This window comes from Mus musculus, chromosome 7 (genome assembly GCF_000001635.26).
Source record: "Mus musculus strain C57BL/6J chromosome 7, GRCm38.p6 C57BL/6J".
NCBI classification, from domain to species: domain Eukaryota; kingdom Metazoa; phylum Chordata; class Mammalia; order Rodentia; family Muridae; genus Mus; species Mus musculus.
The window spans coordinates 123,625,227-123,642,535 of record NC_000073.6 but is presented as its reverse complement, the minus strand read 5'-3'; the positions used below and the strand labels follow the sequence as shown (position 1 = coordinate 123,642,535).

Sequence of the window (17,309 nt, the reverse complement as noted above, 5' to 3'; positions counted from 1 at the left end):
TGCCTATGTATCCTTTTACATTTTAATTCTGCAAAATTACCACCTATATACCAACCATATGTTTTCTCCTTCTGGGATTCCTAGTGGATTTCTAGTGCCTGGGATTCCCTCTTTTCGTCTATAGATTCCTTATTCTCAGATACTTCCTGGGAGAGTTCAAGGACTGATTCCGCCAGTTCACTGGTTTGTTCTTAGGCTTCTTGATTCTGTCATTCAATATATCCACAAGCAAGATAGTTTTCATTTTAACAGTATGTTTTATGCCCCAAATCTCTAAAAGGTTCAAATTTTCTTATTCCTATTTCATGTTCCTAAGAACTTATCTCTTTCAAGATAGCTACTTACCTGATTTCTTTCACTTATTTTATGTGTATGAGTAGGTGTTTTGTCTGCATGTTTGTCTTCATCACATAGGCATCCTGACCACCACTGCCAAGAGAGGCTGTCAGGTACCCAGAGCCTAAAGTTTTAGACAATTGTTGGACAAACCCAGGTCCTCTGGAAGAGCAGCCAGTGAGCTTAACTTCTGAAACCACTTCCCAGCCCCTGATTTTTATTTTAAATTCTAATGTTACAAAAACAATTAAGTGTTATCTTAATTAGGATTTTATTGCTGTGAAGAGACACAATGACCAAGGCAACTCTTAAAAAGAAAAACATTTAACTGGGGTTGGCTTACTGTAGGGGGTGTTTCTGATGCTGTTCTCTTCCCCCAATTGGTTGTTTATCTGTCAGTAAAGAGGCCATGGGCCAATTGCTGGCAGTAAAGAAGCAATGAGCCAATTGCTGGCAGAAGGAATAGATGGGACTTCTGGGTCCCTGGAGGAAGGAGACAGACACAAGGGAGAAGAGGAAAGGTTGCCATGCTTTGGAGAGAGAAGAACCAAGCAGCCATGTGAGGTCTCAGGAGGAGCAGAGGCCTGTGGCCACTCCTATAGGTGAGTGGTCATGGATGTTTAGCAGGGACTAGATGTATCTTAGCAACTAAAGTTTAGAGCAGGTGGGAGGTGTGGATTACAAGAATATTGTTAAGGGCATGATTGTTATGATCTTGAATATTGTACAGCTTCAGAAGAACCACACCAGGCCAAACAGTTCCATGTGAGGTTTATTGGGAGAGAGAGGAACAAGGTGACAGTGGAAAGAGAAGTGGGGAAGAGAGAGAGATATCAGGGGAGCCTTTCTTTTTATATGGGTGATGACATAATCACAGGTAAAGGTGGGACGTGAGCCAAGTGGATTCTGGGAATATGGTGGCCGTTGCCTTGGCAACAGGTGTTTGAGTCCCGCCTATGTAATGTCACGGGTTTCAGAGGTCCTGATACCAACAACAATTTCCCAGGTGGGAGATAATAGCTTCCAGCAATTGTGTCCAAAGGGAAGTTGAAAAGGAACAACTGTGTATGTGTGTATTATCCGTGGATTCAGGGGAAGCTGGGTGGGGACTGGTAGTGTGACCCCTTCCCAGAGCTTAGGCAGGGTAGCAAAAGCTACACAAAACAGCTTGCAGTTTCAGAGGTTTAGTCCATTATCTTCAAGGTGGAAAACATGGCATATGCAGGCAGTCATGGTGCTAGAGAAGGAGCTGAGAGTTCTACATCTTGATCTGAAGGCAGCAAGAAACTGTATCACACTGGGCATAGCTTAAGCATATATAAGACCTCAAAGCCTGAGAAGGAAACAGGATGATCAAGGAAGGTGGAGGGAGAGGGGACCTGAGAGGAAGATAGGAGGGGAAAGAAACAAGGGGGGCAGTATCAGGTACTGGAAGGGACAGGAGAAAGGTACAGAGAGTCGGGAAATTGAATAAAAATATGTAGCAGTAGGGAATGAGAAACTGGGGATAGCCACTGGAGGGTACCAGACTCCAGGAAAATGAGAGGCTCCCAGGATCCAACTGGGATGACTTAGGCAAAATGCACAGAAAAGGGAAGGTAGATCCTATAAAGACCACCTCCAGTAAATAGGCACAGCCTCTGGTCAAGGGATGGGGCCACCCACCTATCTCAAAGTTTTTAAACCAGAAATGTTCCTGTCCAAAGGAAGAACAGAGACAAAAAAAAAAAAAAAAAAATGGAGCAGAGACTAAAGGAACGGCCAACTGGGGATTGTCCCACCTGGGGATCCATCCTGTCTGCAGACACCAAACCTGACACTGTTGCCATTGCCAAGAGGCAATTGATGACAGGAACCTGGTGTGGCTGTTCCTTGGGAGGTTTGGCCAGCAACTGACCAATGCAAATGTGGATACTTGGAGCCAACCATCAGGGACCCCAGTAGGGGAGCTGGCTGGAAGGACTTGAGGAGTGGAGGGGGATTGCAAACCCATAGAAAGAACAACATCAGCTGACAGACCACCCAGTGTTCCCAGGGACTAGACCACCAACCAAGGAGTGTACAGGGAGAGAGCCATGGCTCCAGATACATGTATAGCAGAGGATGGCCTTATCTGACATCAATGGGAGGAGAGACTCTTAGTCCTGTGGAAGTTTGATGCCTCAGCATAGGGGGATGCTGGAGCAGTGGGACAGGGGGGGTAGCACCCTCATAGAGGCAAAGGGGAGAAAGGAGAGGGCAGATGTGGGATTGGAGAGGTTGTGAAGGGCTAACCAGGAAGTGGGATATCATTTGAGATGCAAATAAATGGAACAGTTAATAAAATAGAAAAAAAAAAAGACCTCAAAGCCTACCTCCACATTGACACACTTCCTCCAACAAAGCCACACCCACTCCAATAAGGCCACACCTCCTAAAAGTGCCACTCCCTATGGGTCAAGCATTCAAACACATCAGTCTGTGAGGGCCACAATATTCAAACCACCACAGGTGTTTTGATATTTCTCCTATAAATTCACAGTCTTCTGGAACTGTGTAATACCTTAGCTATACTAATAAGGAGAGAAGACTGAATTGATGACAAATCCCTGGCCCTACTTTGTACTGCTGTTGTAACTGGGCTATAGGTCAGAGAGCCTAATAATTCAGATACACCGTTTCCTTTCTATTTCTATGATCCTCTGGTACAATAAGAAATATGCATTGTGTCAGATCAGTATTGATGGAGATGATATAGAATTGAAGGAAAGCTAACGGGCATCTCCAGAAGGAAAACTGTGCCGTTAATCAGAACCGAAGGGCTTCATTGCTATCGGAGACTGTGGTACATAGGAGGCTTGGAGTCACATAGGACAGAAAAGGTAGAAAATTAGTGAGGGAAAAGTCCATCTGCAGGTCTATTCCACTGCAATCGGGAAGTGGTAGATACAAGCAGGTTTGGCACGTGGATCTCCTCATTAGATGCTTCCACAGGTGCTATCAGTCAAGTCAGATTTCCTTCGGGAGCCTCTCGGTCTACCGGATGCTTTAGGTCATTAACCCTTCACACTGGGGCTTCATCTTCAGTCACAGACTAGAACTCTAGAAATTGTTAGGATTCCTTGGGAAGGATGAGAAAACGATATTTTATTTATGAATCTCTCATATATTACATCACAACCACGGTTTCCCCTCCCTCCTCTCCTCCTAGTCCCTCCTCCCTACCTCCTACTCCCACCCCAGATCCACTGCTCCTCCATTTCCCTTCAGAAAAGAGCAGGCCTCCCAAGGACATCAACCAAGCATAGCATAACAAGCTACAATAAGACTAGGCACAAACCCTCATATCAAGGCTGGACGAGGCAACCTACTAGAAGGGAAAGGGTCCCAGGAGCAGGCAAAAGACTGAGAAACACCCTGACTCTTCCTGTTAGGAGTCCCACAAGAACACCAAGCTATAAAACAATAACATATATGCAGAGGACCTAAGTCAGACCCATACAGGATCTGTGATTTTCTCTTCAAACTGTGAGCCCTGGTTAGTTGATTCTGTGAATCATGTTCTTGTGGTGTCCTCAATCCCTCTGGCTCCTAGAATCCTTTCTTCCACTCTTCAATGGGGTTCCCCTAGCTCCACCTAATGTTTGGCTGTGGGCCTTTGCAACTGTTTCTGTCTGTTGCTGGATTAAGCCTCTCTGAGGGTGGTTATGCTAGGCTCCAGTCTATGAGTATAGCAGAATATCATTAGGAATAATTTCATTGACTTTTTTCTAGTTCTGTTTGGTTCTATCCTATGTCTCTGGGTTATCCAGCCTCTGGTTCCTGGTAAGTGTCAGGTGTGAGCGCCCTCTCCTGGCTTCGATCTCCTATTGGACCAGTCGTTGGTTGGCCACGCCCACAAGTTCAGCACCAACTTTACCCCAGCACATCTTGCAGGTAGAACAAAGGTCTGTAGAGTGAAGATTTTATGTCTAGGTTGGTACCCCAATCCTTCTAATGAATTGTCTGGTGACAGAAGATGGCCAGATTAGGTTTCTTGTCCTCCATTACTAGGAATCTTTGCTAGGGTCACCCTCATAGATTCTGAGGAGTTTCCATTGCACTGGGTTTCTACCTTACCACTGAAATGCCACCCAAGTCCAGCCATCTCTCCCAGTACTCTCTCCCTCCATGGCTCCAGTCCTCATTTTGAAGAGTATTTTCTCATTTCTAATAAGCTCTTTTCCTTTACAGCTGTTTGTTAATGGGGTTCTTCCCGAAATGTTTTGAGGGTGGTGACTGAAGGTCAGAGGATCAGTGGTGCTCACCCTTTGACATCTCAGCCTGTAAGAGAGCTCAGAGATTAAATTAATTACCATTAGCCAATGAATCAATCGTGTTTACTTAAAGGAACTCCCATAAGAACATAAGAATACCTAAATATGGTGGGGTTCATAGAGACTACAGGTTCTGAACACATGGAGACACCAGGAATAATATGGGTTCTGTCTCTGTCTCTATCTCTGTCTCTGTCTCTCTCTCTCTGTCTCTCTCTCTCTCTGTCTCTCTCTCTCTCTCTCTCTCTCTCTCTCACACACACACACACACACACACACACACACACACACACAGGGGTAGTTGTAGATTTTCTGAGAAATGGCATTGCTCACTCACCCTGTTCTTCGGGTAATGGAGCAGATCCAAGGCTGCAGACAATTCTGTCCTCTGTGGACTCAGTCCCTCAGTATGGATAAGCTATGGACAACCAGATCATTTAAAGGTCTTGAAAATTAACTCCTCGCCCCCACAAAGCTTCAACATGCTTTGCTGTATGTCAAGCTGCCTCTCTGGAGCTCTAGGGATAGAATGCCACTTTCCTGCCCTGAGACAACAGGAAGACCCATCTTTACAAGTTCTTGCCTGCCTCTTTGCCATCCATGGCACCTGGGCACACTAGCCTGTTCTCCCTCTCCAGGTGATCCTCAAAGCTTAATTAGATTCTAGAACCCATGAGCCCTTTTTTCCTTTCTGCTCCATTTTCAGGGTTACACTGAAAAAAATAGTAAACATCTTTACTAGTTTTCCATCTTACCTTGTCTCTCCTTGTACAGACAATCATGTATGTAAACACATACACACACATGCACACACAAATACGTGTACACACATCATAATATTTGTGGTTCCATATAATATAGTTGTAAGATGAATTTTCTTAAAATTCTTCAGTGGTGGATATTCATGTTCTAAATTTTGATAGAAATTGCTCAGGTACCCTTCAAACTAATATATCAAATTTCACTGTCAATCTTGTTACCAATTACCCTGCAAAAACTATACACATGGGCTATTTCCAGGCCTTTTGATGTTTACAAGAAGAAAATATAGAGAGAAAATGGTATTGTTCTTTCAATTTGTAATACTTTAGTGAGAGGAAGAGTGGGTATCTTTTCATATGCATATGGTAAAACATTTCTTATCATATTTATTTTAAAAGAAAAGAGGGCTTGACCAAAATATCCTTCCTCAAAGAAATTTGTTGAGTAATTCGTGGAATAGCCAGGCTATGGAAAGAAAATGAACATTCTTAATAAACACAAGGAAACAAATGGCTCTGCTGACTATAATTTTTAAAATATGAAGTAAAGTGACTGGAGAGATGGCTATTCTCCCAGAGATAGCTACTAACCCAGGCTACAATTCCCAGCACTCACGGGGAAGGTCTCACAGCCATCCTAAGTCCAATTCCAGGGTATCAAATGACCTCTTTTGCCTCGATGGGCACCAGACCGGCACATAGTACATGTACGTATAAACAGGCAAAACACCAGTCCACGTAAAGTAAGATCAATGAGCCTAGACTACCTTTAGTATGAATAAAACAGTGAATGTGATGTCCCTGGTATTCACTGTTTATAACCAAGCTGTCACGTAGTTAAAGTTTCAAATAGCCCCTGAGGTTGACAAGCTCTGCTTCTTACCACATTCTGACCTTTGAAATCCTCAAAACATGACTAGGGGCAATGAAGAAATGAAGAAAAGGACAGACACACAGCAAAACTGGGAACAGGCAGGGCTGTCTGAGGGAGTGACAACAAATATGTACAACCAAGAACTTCATTGTGTCCACTATGAGGGACTGCAGGAGAAGAAGGCTTTGCCAATGTCCCCTGGGTCCAAGGTCCTGATCCCTAACACAGCCTGCTGGTGTCAAACGCTAGCTACACTTACTCGGGACTTCATATGTTCTTTACACAGTCAATGCTTCCTTGGGCCTCCACAGGAATTTGCTCCAATTTCATACACATGTGATGGTGTCCATTGTATGCTAGCACTCCTGGCCCTGCCTTTCTTGTGTTTTAATTCCTCAACCTATATTAGAAAGAACTTTAAGAATTTTTCCCCAACAATTGTCTTCTTCAAACTTCCTCAGAATTTGACCTTCATAGGCCCTTAATTCTAAGTCAAGCAAGGCAGAAAAAAGGCGTCTATGGACTTCCACCTGCCAATGCATAGTGCACAGACATTTGATGCACTAGATATTAACCAGCATCCTAAATTTGGATCCCCCAAAAGCAACACCCAAAGACTGTGAAGTAGTAAGATTATTTGGGAATGTTTTTGGAATTATTTGGAATGGCATTGACAAGCCAGACAAAGTACACTTGAGACTCAATGGCAGAACCCTATGGGAGAATGGTCATTGCACTTTGGAGTGGCATCACTCTTGAGGCATGTGAACATGGGATCTTTGTGCATTCTGCATTTCTACCACCATAATCAAGTTATGAAAGAACATATTCATTTTTGTTTGTAGTTGCAGAGGGATAAGATTTCATCATAGTGGGGAGACGTGGTAGCAGGCGGCAGGTTCCACAGCAAGAGCAGGCAGCTGAGAGATCACATCTTTAACGACAAGCAAGCAGCAACAAGAGAGAACATGAAGTAGGGCAAGGCTATGCACTCTCAAAGCCTTCCTCTAGTGAGCTACTACCTGTAGCTAAGCAACGCACCTCCCCAGTTAACACCCACCAAGTGTTCAAGAGCTGAGTCTATGGGGGATATTCCCATTCAAACTACCACACTCATGTCCTAGCATCATCTGTTCTCAATAGCTGAATGTGGCCATGGGTGCCACCAAAAAAAAAAATGTATTTCTTTATTGTTGTCTTCAAAAACCAGATTGAGACTTGTAAGTCTTCCCAGCCAGCCTTCTGTGTGTTGAATTTTCAGGGACAGGCATGCCCTTTCCATTGCTTCTGTTCCTGGGCTATAGATTCCAAGCAATTTGAAGGATAGATGCTGATGACCCGGAGCAGAATTTTCTTCCTGTTTACAAAGATGAACTGAAAAGCGTCATGATATTCCCTCAAAAATCTAGAGTTGGATACCTGTATGATCCAGGGTTTCCACTGTTGTGGTTGGATCTAAAATAACCCCCCAGCTTCATTTTTCTGACCACTAAGTCCCCACCTATTGGTATTCTTTGAAATTATAGAACCTTTCGAAGGTAGAGCCTGGCCATAGACATAGGCAGCTCTCCCACCTGCACAGACTGAGGCACTGTGATTTGACTACTATAAGGAGTTGAGAGCCTCTGAAACCATGAGCCAAAATAAATGTTTCCTCCTTTGCGTTGTTTCTGTCAAGCGTTTCAGTCTGAATGATGAGAAAAGTAGCTAATACCTCCACTTGGTTTGCAAGCTGAAAAAGCTGTGGAGAGCACAGAAAGGGTACCTAGCTTCTACAAGGATGAATAGATGATGAACTTTGCAGCACTTGTGAACAGAACGATCTAAAGAAGAAAGGAAGAGAGTCATGAGGAAGGAGAATTAGTGAGTGATGGGTGGAAGGAGAAAGACATGGACAGAGAGGGAAGAAACACGGTGACAGGTGTCCATGTGAACACCCAGGAAGGAATAAGCCAAGCTCTGTCCCAGTGACCCAGCCTCTTCCTCGTGCCTCTAAGAATGCAAAGGCTTTGGAAGAACTGCCTCCTAAAAAAACAAATGAAAATGCTGCCTGTCTAATCCCATCACTGATTTCTTTTAGGTTTGGACTCTCTGCTACCTGGGAGGTCTCCTCTCAATGCCAAAAGGCCTTGTCTGTATTAATTGAAGGTTTCCCATATAGAGAACATATCATGGGACATTGAAACACCAGGAAGCCAGGAATGAAACCTTGGTAACTGTTCCCCTTTCTCTCCTACATTCATGAGAAACAGCACCTGTTCACTGCTTAGAAAACCCTGGCCTGCCAGGGCAGCTCTGGGCATCTGCATCCATCTGCCTTGACCCGAAGCACTGGAGGCTGCTTCTGAGAAATGAAATCGTTTGTTGTATGCCTGTATTTGTCACAGCTGCTGGAATACTCAAATTCTTAGCACAGCCTTGGTGCCTTTGGGAAACCTAACCACGAAATGAGTTAATTTTAACTGCATCTTGCAGGGAATATACCTATTTTTAGCAATTATCTTTGGACTTGCTGAAACAAAAAGCTTTCTGAAAATTAATGATTTTCACCAAGGTACTGGCTTCTTTATATGCAGAACTGAACTGCACAAGATTAAAGTGAAGTTTGGAAGCCGTATTAAGGGAGTGCTAGTTTTTTATAAGAAGAAAATGCAGAGAGAGATAAGGTATACCAATGCAGAAAGATCTATGGGTTTATAATCAGGAGATGAGCCAAATCCTGTGTGAGCATGGGTAAATCACTTTTCTCTGATACTCAATATTGTCACCTTTCAGTGGAGAGATTATGTCATGAAAAACTGAGTTTTATTAAGAGTTAATCTCAGAATTTCTGTTCATTAGAGCAATAGCTATCTATTCATTAGAATATGCTCTCATGGGTAGTTTTGCTTACAAAATGAGGCATCTTACACTAGCCTAGCCTTTCCTTCTTATTCCATTGCTGTGATAAAATACCCTGACAAAAAGTATCATGGGGTATAGGGATCTATTCATTTTATAATTCCAGATTGTAGTCCTTCATCTCAGGAAGTCAGGGCAGAAACTTCAAACAGCTGGTCACATCATATCCACCATGAAGAGTAGAAAGACATGAATAAATATATGCTTGCTTTGTTGCTTGTTGTGCTCAGCTTGACTTTTCTTTTATATAGTTCATGACTCCACCACCACCCTGCCTAGAGAATGTTGCCACCCACAGTGGGCTGAGTCTTCCCAGATGAATTAATTAAAATAATCCCCACAGACATGCCCATAGACTAAACTAAAGCAGAAAATCTCTCAATAAAGCTCTCTTCCCAAGTGATTCTAGGTTGTTTCAAGTTTACAGTTATAACTAACCATCACTAGGTTAGTCTGGGGTAAAGAAAATAATAACAAATTTTGACAAGAAATGAGCATAAATTTGATGTTAAATTAACTAGATGAGAAAGGAAGAAAAGCAACCAACGAAGAAGGGAACTAGAGTAGGATAAGGAACTGAAACAAGAGAACCAGGGGCAGTTGGTGGGATAGAGAGGATGGTTGTCTCCTCTGGGATGAAGCAGCAAAAATCATATGCACAATTTTCTCCCATCCTCAGCACTAAAATGGCATGATCCCTCTAAAACATAGAAACCTACAGTACTGTTAGATATGGCCCCTGAGTAACTGCATCATGCCAACCTTTCACCATTAATTGCTATATGATAGCAATAAATAAACTCTCTGCTTAAGGCATTATAAGATGCAGAGGCAGTGTGTTATAACACATACAACCCATTTTATTCTAGGCTCCTTTCCAACTTCTAGCATTAGGTCTACTGTTGATGAGATTGGCATTTGCACTGGTTCCCTTCTACTACCTTCATGACTCTGCCCAGTGCACCAGGAGAACAAACTCATCTATGGTCTGAATTGACAAATACTGGTGTGTCTTCTGCTGACTGAAGGGTTTAGGCAATGGGAGGCATCAGCAATTCCTCAAAGAACTCAGAAGGGAAAGCCAGGTTCTTCTTCCTGGGTCCCAGCTTGTTGACAAGGAAGAGTCCTGGTTGACCTGCCCACTGCTGCCTCTCCTACTTCCACAGTTAATTAGGCTGCTGCAACCCTGGCCCCATACACACACACACACACAACCCCTCCCTCCTTCTCCCCAGGAGTTAACAGCTCAGTACTGTGGATCTCTCCAGGTGCTTCAGTAACTTGCACTGGCTTCTTATTTCTGCCACTCTTTTTCCATTGGTGCTCAGGTTTATAAGATTAACACCAGTTTTATTTAAATTTCAAATAACAAGATGAATCCAGTATGCTGAAGATCTTAGGAACATTCAGGCGGTTAAAACATCTGGAATACATTACTTCAAAAAATGTGTCATGTAAAAGTCTGGAAATAAGAAGTATGCTATACATATGGATCCAAATCTCAAAGAAATAATGCTTTGGTTTCAATGAGACACCCTGGCATTTCACATCTGTCCATTTTTACATTTATTTTGATGGAGCTGACTGTCTTCAACTGAATTGGGCCATAAATCAAGGACTCTTGGAGTGCAACTTGAGATAAACCTCTTGGGGATTTCATCCTGGTTGTAACAAAAGCTTCTCTGGATGTGGCTGGAGGGAACCCGAGGTCACACTCAACTCCTGGGAACCTGCTGTCTACTTCCCAAAGAAGGTCCATATAAGAAGCACACATCTCTATCAGAGGCTCCCTCCCAGCTACCCCCAAAGCCCCACATAGAATCTAAGAACACTCTTATCTTCCTTCCTCTTCACCCCTCCAAGATGCCAAGTCGGGGACCTGTACTGTGTTGTCAGCATGAAATAGGAGTGGGAAAGAAAAAAAAAAAAAAAAACACCCTGTGACGTGTCTTATCAACATGAGCTAAGCTCCAAACTGTGATTGATGTGGTCAGAGCAAAATTGAGAAAGCATCTCCTCATTTCCAAGTTAACCCAAGAAGTAAAGCTAAATGTTCACATGACACAGAGCCTCAAAATGGACACAGGATACTAGGACATAGAAGCATGTTAATGGGTGAAAAGGAATGAGGTCTACCCTGCATGAGCAGCTCAAGGATGCACCACTCAAGCTCAATGTTATGTGAGTGCTGCTCTCTGAAGATGCATGTGCAGGGTGTTACACACATCCATCAGTCCTGGGGTATTAGAGAGATGCACACTATGCTTGAAACCTGAGATGATCCCCGACAAGTTCATGGTTAGGATGCTTGTTCCAAAGATGCTGCTATTATTTGAATAATCTGTAGAACCCTTGGGAGATAGGACCTAACCCTTAGGGGATAGTGATTAACTGGAGGAAGCAGCTCACTGGGGCAAGTCCTTGGGAAGGTGTTATTCTTGTCCACTTCCAGGCTCACTCTACTTCCTGTTGTGCCATTATGTAAACAACCTCCCACACGCTCCCAACTGCCATGATCTGAGCTGCTGCTTCACACCTCCCCACCATGATGGACTGAAACTGAACCAAAATAAATATTTCCTCTCTTAAATTGTCTCTACCAGGTACTGTGATCACAATGATACAAAGGTCACGAATATGATACATTTTTGCAGTTCTTTGGAAAACCTCATGGCTAATAACTAGCTTTTTGGCAGGCATTCTTGTCAGTGTTAAAAGCTATATCTCTTAGGTACTGACTTGTTACAGACTGGCTTACCTACTGTAAAAAGGAATCCTAAGAGGCTCTGCTACATCCTCATATAACCATCTACAGAGGATGTTCAATACAGTTTGCTCAACATTTTATTGCCCAATGTGGCTAGACAGAAGAAAATTATTATCATTGCAAATGAGATGTCCATCCCTGCCCCCATAGTTTCAAGCATTTAAATACTTGGTCCTCAGTTGGTAGCACTCTTTGAGTAGGCTTAGGAGGTGTGATCTTGTTGTTGGAAGTATGTCACTGGAGCTGGGCTTTGAGAATTAAAGACTTGTGACAGTTGAGTTTGCTCTCTTTCTGATGTTTGTGGTTCAAGATGTGAGCTCTCAGCTTTTTACTCTACCTTCCAACCATAATGGACTCTTACCACTCTGAAACAATACTCCAAATAAACTCTTCCTTCTATAAGTTGCCTTGGTCATGGTGTTGTATCATAGCGATGGAAAAGTAGTAAATTCAATGTGAATATGGAATACAACCCATCCCATTCAAAGACCATGTGTTGAGGGCTTAGTCCTCAGCTATAAAGCCAATTGCTTCCAGGTGAATTATAAAGACTATGGCATAATCAACAGATTAATCCATTGATAGAATCAGAATTTCAAGGCATTAATTGTGGAAGGGGGAGAACCTTCAGAGGTGTAACCTAGTTGGAATGAGTAGGTCTCTGGGGAGGCTTATTCTTGGGGTTCTATCCTGTTCTGGCCCTCTTCTTCTGGATATGTTTCCTGAATGCCACAGAACAAGCAGCTCTACTTCTTTGCAGCCTTGCATCATGATGCTGTGATGGCCTGCCACACTAACAGCAGCAAGAACGGACCCAGCTGCCATGAACAGAAAGCTCCGAAACTCTGAGCCAAATTAAACATTTCCTCTTTCTAAATAATTTGTCTCAAGTATTTGTCACAGTGAGAAAACATGAATAAGTGGCCATCTGCTGGAACTAATAAACAGAAATCATGATTGTGTACCCCCCAGAGCCCTCTCCATCCCTGGACTCAGATCGTTAACTAGCTACTGAACACCAACGTGTAGAGTAACTGACTGAACGCTCAGACTTGGGAGCCTTAGCCTCAGTCTGCCACTTACTAATGGTGGCCTTTGGACCAATCATTCCATTCCCACATCTCAGTTTCCGTGAGTAATAAACAAGTCATTGTGCTTGGAGACTGAAAGGATGAGAGAGAGGCACACAGCAAGAGCCACATAAACTCTGCTGCTGCCCTTCCTATCCTGACTAACAAGGAACCCACATGTAACTGATCTAAATGCAATCCTTTGAGTTTGTTTGGTTTTATTTGGTTTGGTTTGGTTTGGTTTGGTTTGGTTTGGTTTGGTTTGGTTTGGTTTGGTTTGGTTTGGTTTGGTTTGGTTTCTCTGCTCATCACACAGAGGTACTGATCTTTTTAACCTTTTCAGCATTTTCTCAGGGACCAAAATGTAATTTCTTAAAACTTGTCTCTCACTTCTCCCTTCTGCCACAGTCCTAGAACAAAAGTAGACGTTTCTGGGTTCATAGCATCTTTTTGTCGCCTCTTCTTCATATTCCCCCACCATGGATTCAGTACAGATCCTGATCTAGACCACCTAAAGAGAATCCATTTACGTGTTTTTCTCTCTCCACCTAAATCCATATATACATCCCTGTCTAACCCTTCACATTAGTGCCACAGTTATCATCCTGAGACATAGGCTTGCATTAGACAAGGTAAGGTAGGTTTTGCTACATAACAAAGTCTAGACAAACTTTGTGATAAAAAATGGAATAATTTTATGTACTTTTGCAAACATCTGACTTAGTAGAATGATCTGGATTCTTGTGTTGCTTCTACAGTCGATTTGTTGTGGTGTGCTGCTTTAGTTGAAGAGAATGCAGATTCAGCTCCACATGTGTAATTAAAAGAGAAGAATATTATAATTAACGTTTTCAGATGGCTGTGCATAGTTCCTCTTTGAAACTCTACTAGAATTTGACAAGTGCTTATTTTCTTAAAGGTTGTTTTCAGTATAGACTATTAATTCCTGTGAATGAACTTTCATATTCTGCTATATCACAAGGCATCGAACTGTCTTGCAACTTGATGGAGGTTCTAACTGTGTGATTGGCAACATCAGTTGCTGGTCATCTGGACATGTTGGTTCACTGAGTTATGGAGATCTTCCAAATGCTAGGACATTTTCTTAGTTAGATTTCAAATGACAACAATCAATGCCCCCAGTCTCACCCAAAACATCTCTACAAATGAGGAGGCTATGCTATGTTTGCCCCAGAAGACAAACTCTACCAGTGCCAATAAATACGGCGTTGTTTTTTTTTTCTTAAAAGTGCCAGGCTCTTTTCAGCTGTTCTCCAAAAGAAATTTGTACTCCAAATATTCATGTCAGAAATCTTTGTTTGTCTCTCTAGTGTGTTTTCAAGTGAAAATATTGTTGTACTTTTTTTTTTAATTCTCCACCGAGTCTGATTAGTGATGTCTACCTGTGGGACCATCTGCTGGAACATGGCAACCCACCAATGGCCACACCCACAAAGAATAATGACAACTCTTCAGTTCAGCGTGGGGCCTCAAGAAAAAGCAGGTAGCTCATGAGATATAACTACATTTTTCAAAACAAACAATTTAACAAGAAGGATGGTGGTCCTGAACATTTTGAAAGTTCTCCTTTTCTCAAGGCAACCATCACACAGGGTTTGCAGTGAGTCTGCTGCACACAAGCCATTTCATCACACAGAATGGTAAAAGACAGATAAACTCAAGGCTTGGGATTTTTTAATAATCATTTTTAGTGCTCCACCAAGGGCATTTATAAATGAAGAGAGTGTTCCTGTCCATGCAAGTATGCAGTAATGAGGCACCAAGTGACTACTGAGAGAGCTGCCATGCCTTGATACATAACAAGTGTCAGTCTTGTTATGAGATGGTTTTTGTTTCCTCATAAATTTCCACCCTGCCTTTCTGATTGTTTTTGTTTGAGTCAGGAATGTTCTCCACTGGTTCATGGTTCACCCATGTTGTTACCTGGTGGTGACATATTTGGGGAGATCATGAAGTCTTTGGGACTGTAATCTAGCAAGCAGAAGCAGGTCTCTGGGGCCTTGAAAGAGAACCCACAATGGCTCCAGCTATTTCTCATCTAGAAAAGTGACCATGCTGCAAGCTCCTACTTCCCACTGTGCCATGCCTTTCCCACCATGAGGGACTTGTCTCCTAAAAACTTTGAGCCTAAATCTTTTTCTCCTCTGAGTGCTAGTCAGGTGTTTGATGAAGACAACGAAAAAAATCTAGATAATACACTGAGGCCCTGAGAAGGTCCCAGGGGTACCCTAGGGTCCTAGCTCCATACTTTAAGATCCGAGAGCCTGCCATACTCTGACTAATGCAGAAAGATACAAGAGTATATACTACATCAGCATTTCTCAATCTGGGGGACATGACCCCTTGTAGGCCAATAATCTTTTCACAGGGGTCATATCTGACAGAGGGCTGATATCCAAAATATATAAAGAACTCAAGAAACTAGACACAGGAACCCAATTTTTAAGGGGGGGTGGTACAGAGCTCAACAGAGAACTCTTTTTTTTTCCATTTTTTATTAGGTATTTAGCTCATTTACATTTCCAATGCTATACCAAAAGTCCCCCATACCCACCCACCCCCACTCCCCTACCCACCCACTCCCCATTTTTGGCCCTGGCGTTCCCCTGTACTGGGGCATATACAGTTTGCGTGTCCAATGGGCCTCTCTTTCCAGTGATGGCCGACTAGGCCATCTTTTGATACATATGCAGCTAGAGTCAAGCGCTCCGGGGTACTGGTTAGTTCATAATGTTGTTCCACCTATAGGGTTGCAGATCCCTTTAGCTCCTTGGGTACTTTCTCTAGCTCCTCCATTGGGAGCCCTGTGATCCATCCATTAGCTGACTTTGAGCATCCACTTCTGTGTTTGCTAGGCCCCGGCATAGTCTCACAAGAGACAGCTACATCTGGGTCCTTTCAATAAAATCTTGCTAGTGTATGCAATGGTGTCAGGGTTTGGATGCTGATTATGGGGTGGATCCCTGGATATGGCAGTCTCTACATGGTCCATCCTTTCATCTCAGCTCCAAACTTTGTCTCTGTAACTCCTTCCATGGGTGTTTTGTTCCCAATTCTAAAGAGGGGCATAGTGTCCACATTTCAGTCTTCATTCTTCTTGAGTTTCATGTGTTTAGCAAATTGTATCTTATATCTTGGGAATCCTAGGTTTGGGGCTAATATCCACTTATCAGTGAGTACATATTGTGTGAGTTCCTTTGTGAATGTGTTACCTCACTCAGGATGATGCCCTCCAGGTCCATCCATTTGGCTAGGAATTTCATAAATTCATTCTTTTTAATAGCTGAGTAGTACTCCATTGTGTAGATGTACCACATTTTCTGTATCCATTCCTCTGTTGAGGGGCATCTGGGTTCTTTCCAGCTTCTGGCTATTATAAATAAGGCTGCTATGAACATAGTGGAGCATGTGTCCTTCTTACCAGTTGGGGCATCTTCTGGATATATGCCCAGGAGAGGTATTGCTGGATCCTCTGGTAGTACTATGTCCAATTTTCTGAGGAACCGCCAGACTGATTTCCAGAGTGGTTGTACAAGCCTGCAATCCCACCAACAATGGAGGAGTGTTCCTCTTTCTCCACATCCACGCCAGCATCTGCTGTCACCTGAATTTTTGATCTTAGCCATTCAACAGAGAATTCTTGACAGAGGAATCTCAAATGGCCAAAAAACACTTACAGAAAAGTTCAACACCCTTAATCATCAGGGGAATGCAAGTCAAAATGACTATGAAATCCTATCTTACACCTGTCAGAATGGCTAAGATCCAAAACTCAAGTGACAACACATGCTGGCAAGGATGTGGAAGAAAGGGAACATTCCTCCATTGTTGGTGAGAGTACAAACTTGTACAACCATTTTGGAAATCAATTTGGAGGTTTCTCAGAAAATTGGGAATAGATCTACCTCAAGAAACCAGTTATACAATTCCCGGCCATATACCTAAATGATGCTCCACCATACTAGAATGGCACTTGCTCACCTGTGATCATATCAGCTTTATTTGCAATAGCCAAAAACTGAAAACAACCTAAATGTTCCTCAACTGAAGAATAAAGAAAATGTGGTACATTTACACGATGGAGTATTACTCAGCCATTAAAAATAATGACATCATGAAATTTGCATGCAGGCAAATGGACGGAACCATAAAATATCATTGCAAGCAAATTGATGGAACTATAAAATATCATCCTGAGTGTAGTAACCCAGACCCAGAAACACAAACATGGTATGTACTCACTTATCAGTGGATATTAGTCATAAAGTACCGAATAACCATGCT

The 17,309-nt window shown here is 42.7% G+C and overlaps 1 long non-coding RNA gene across 1 annotated transcript in view; it reads right to left on the bottom strand.

Moving 5' to 3' along the window:
• Window positions 1-2,773: 2,773 nt before the first annotated feature.
• Window positions 2,774-17,309, bottom strand: part of Gm30335 — a 47,741-nt gene continuing 33,205 nt past the window's right edge. Inside the window, exons 2-4 of the long non-coding RNA XR_378478.2 lie at window positions 4,969-5,049; window positions 4,623-4,638; window positions 2,774-3,436 (exon numbers count right to left, since the gene is read on the bottom strand). This is a non-coding gene — a long non-coding RNA (predicted gene, 30335). The remainder of the gene's footprint in view (window positions 3,437-4,622; window positions 4,639-4,968; window positions 5,050-17,309) is intronic.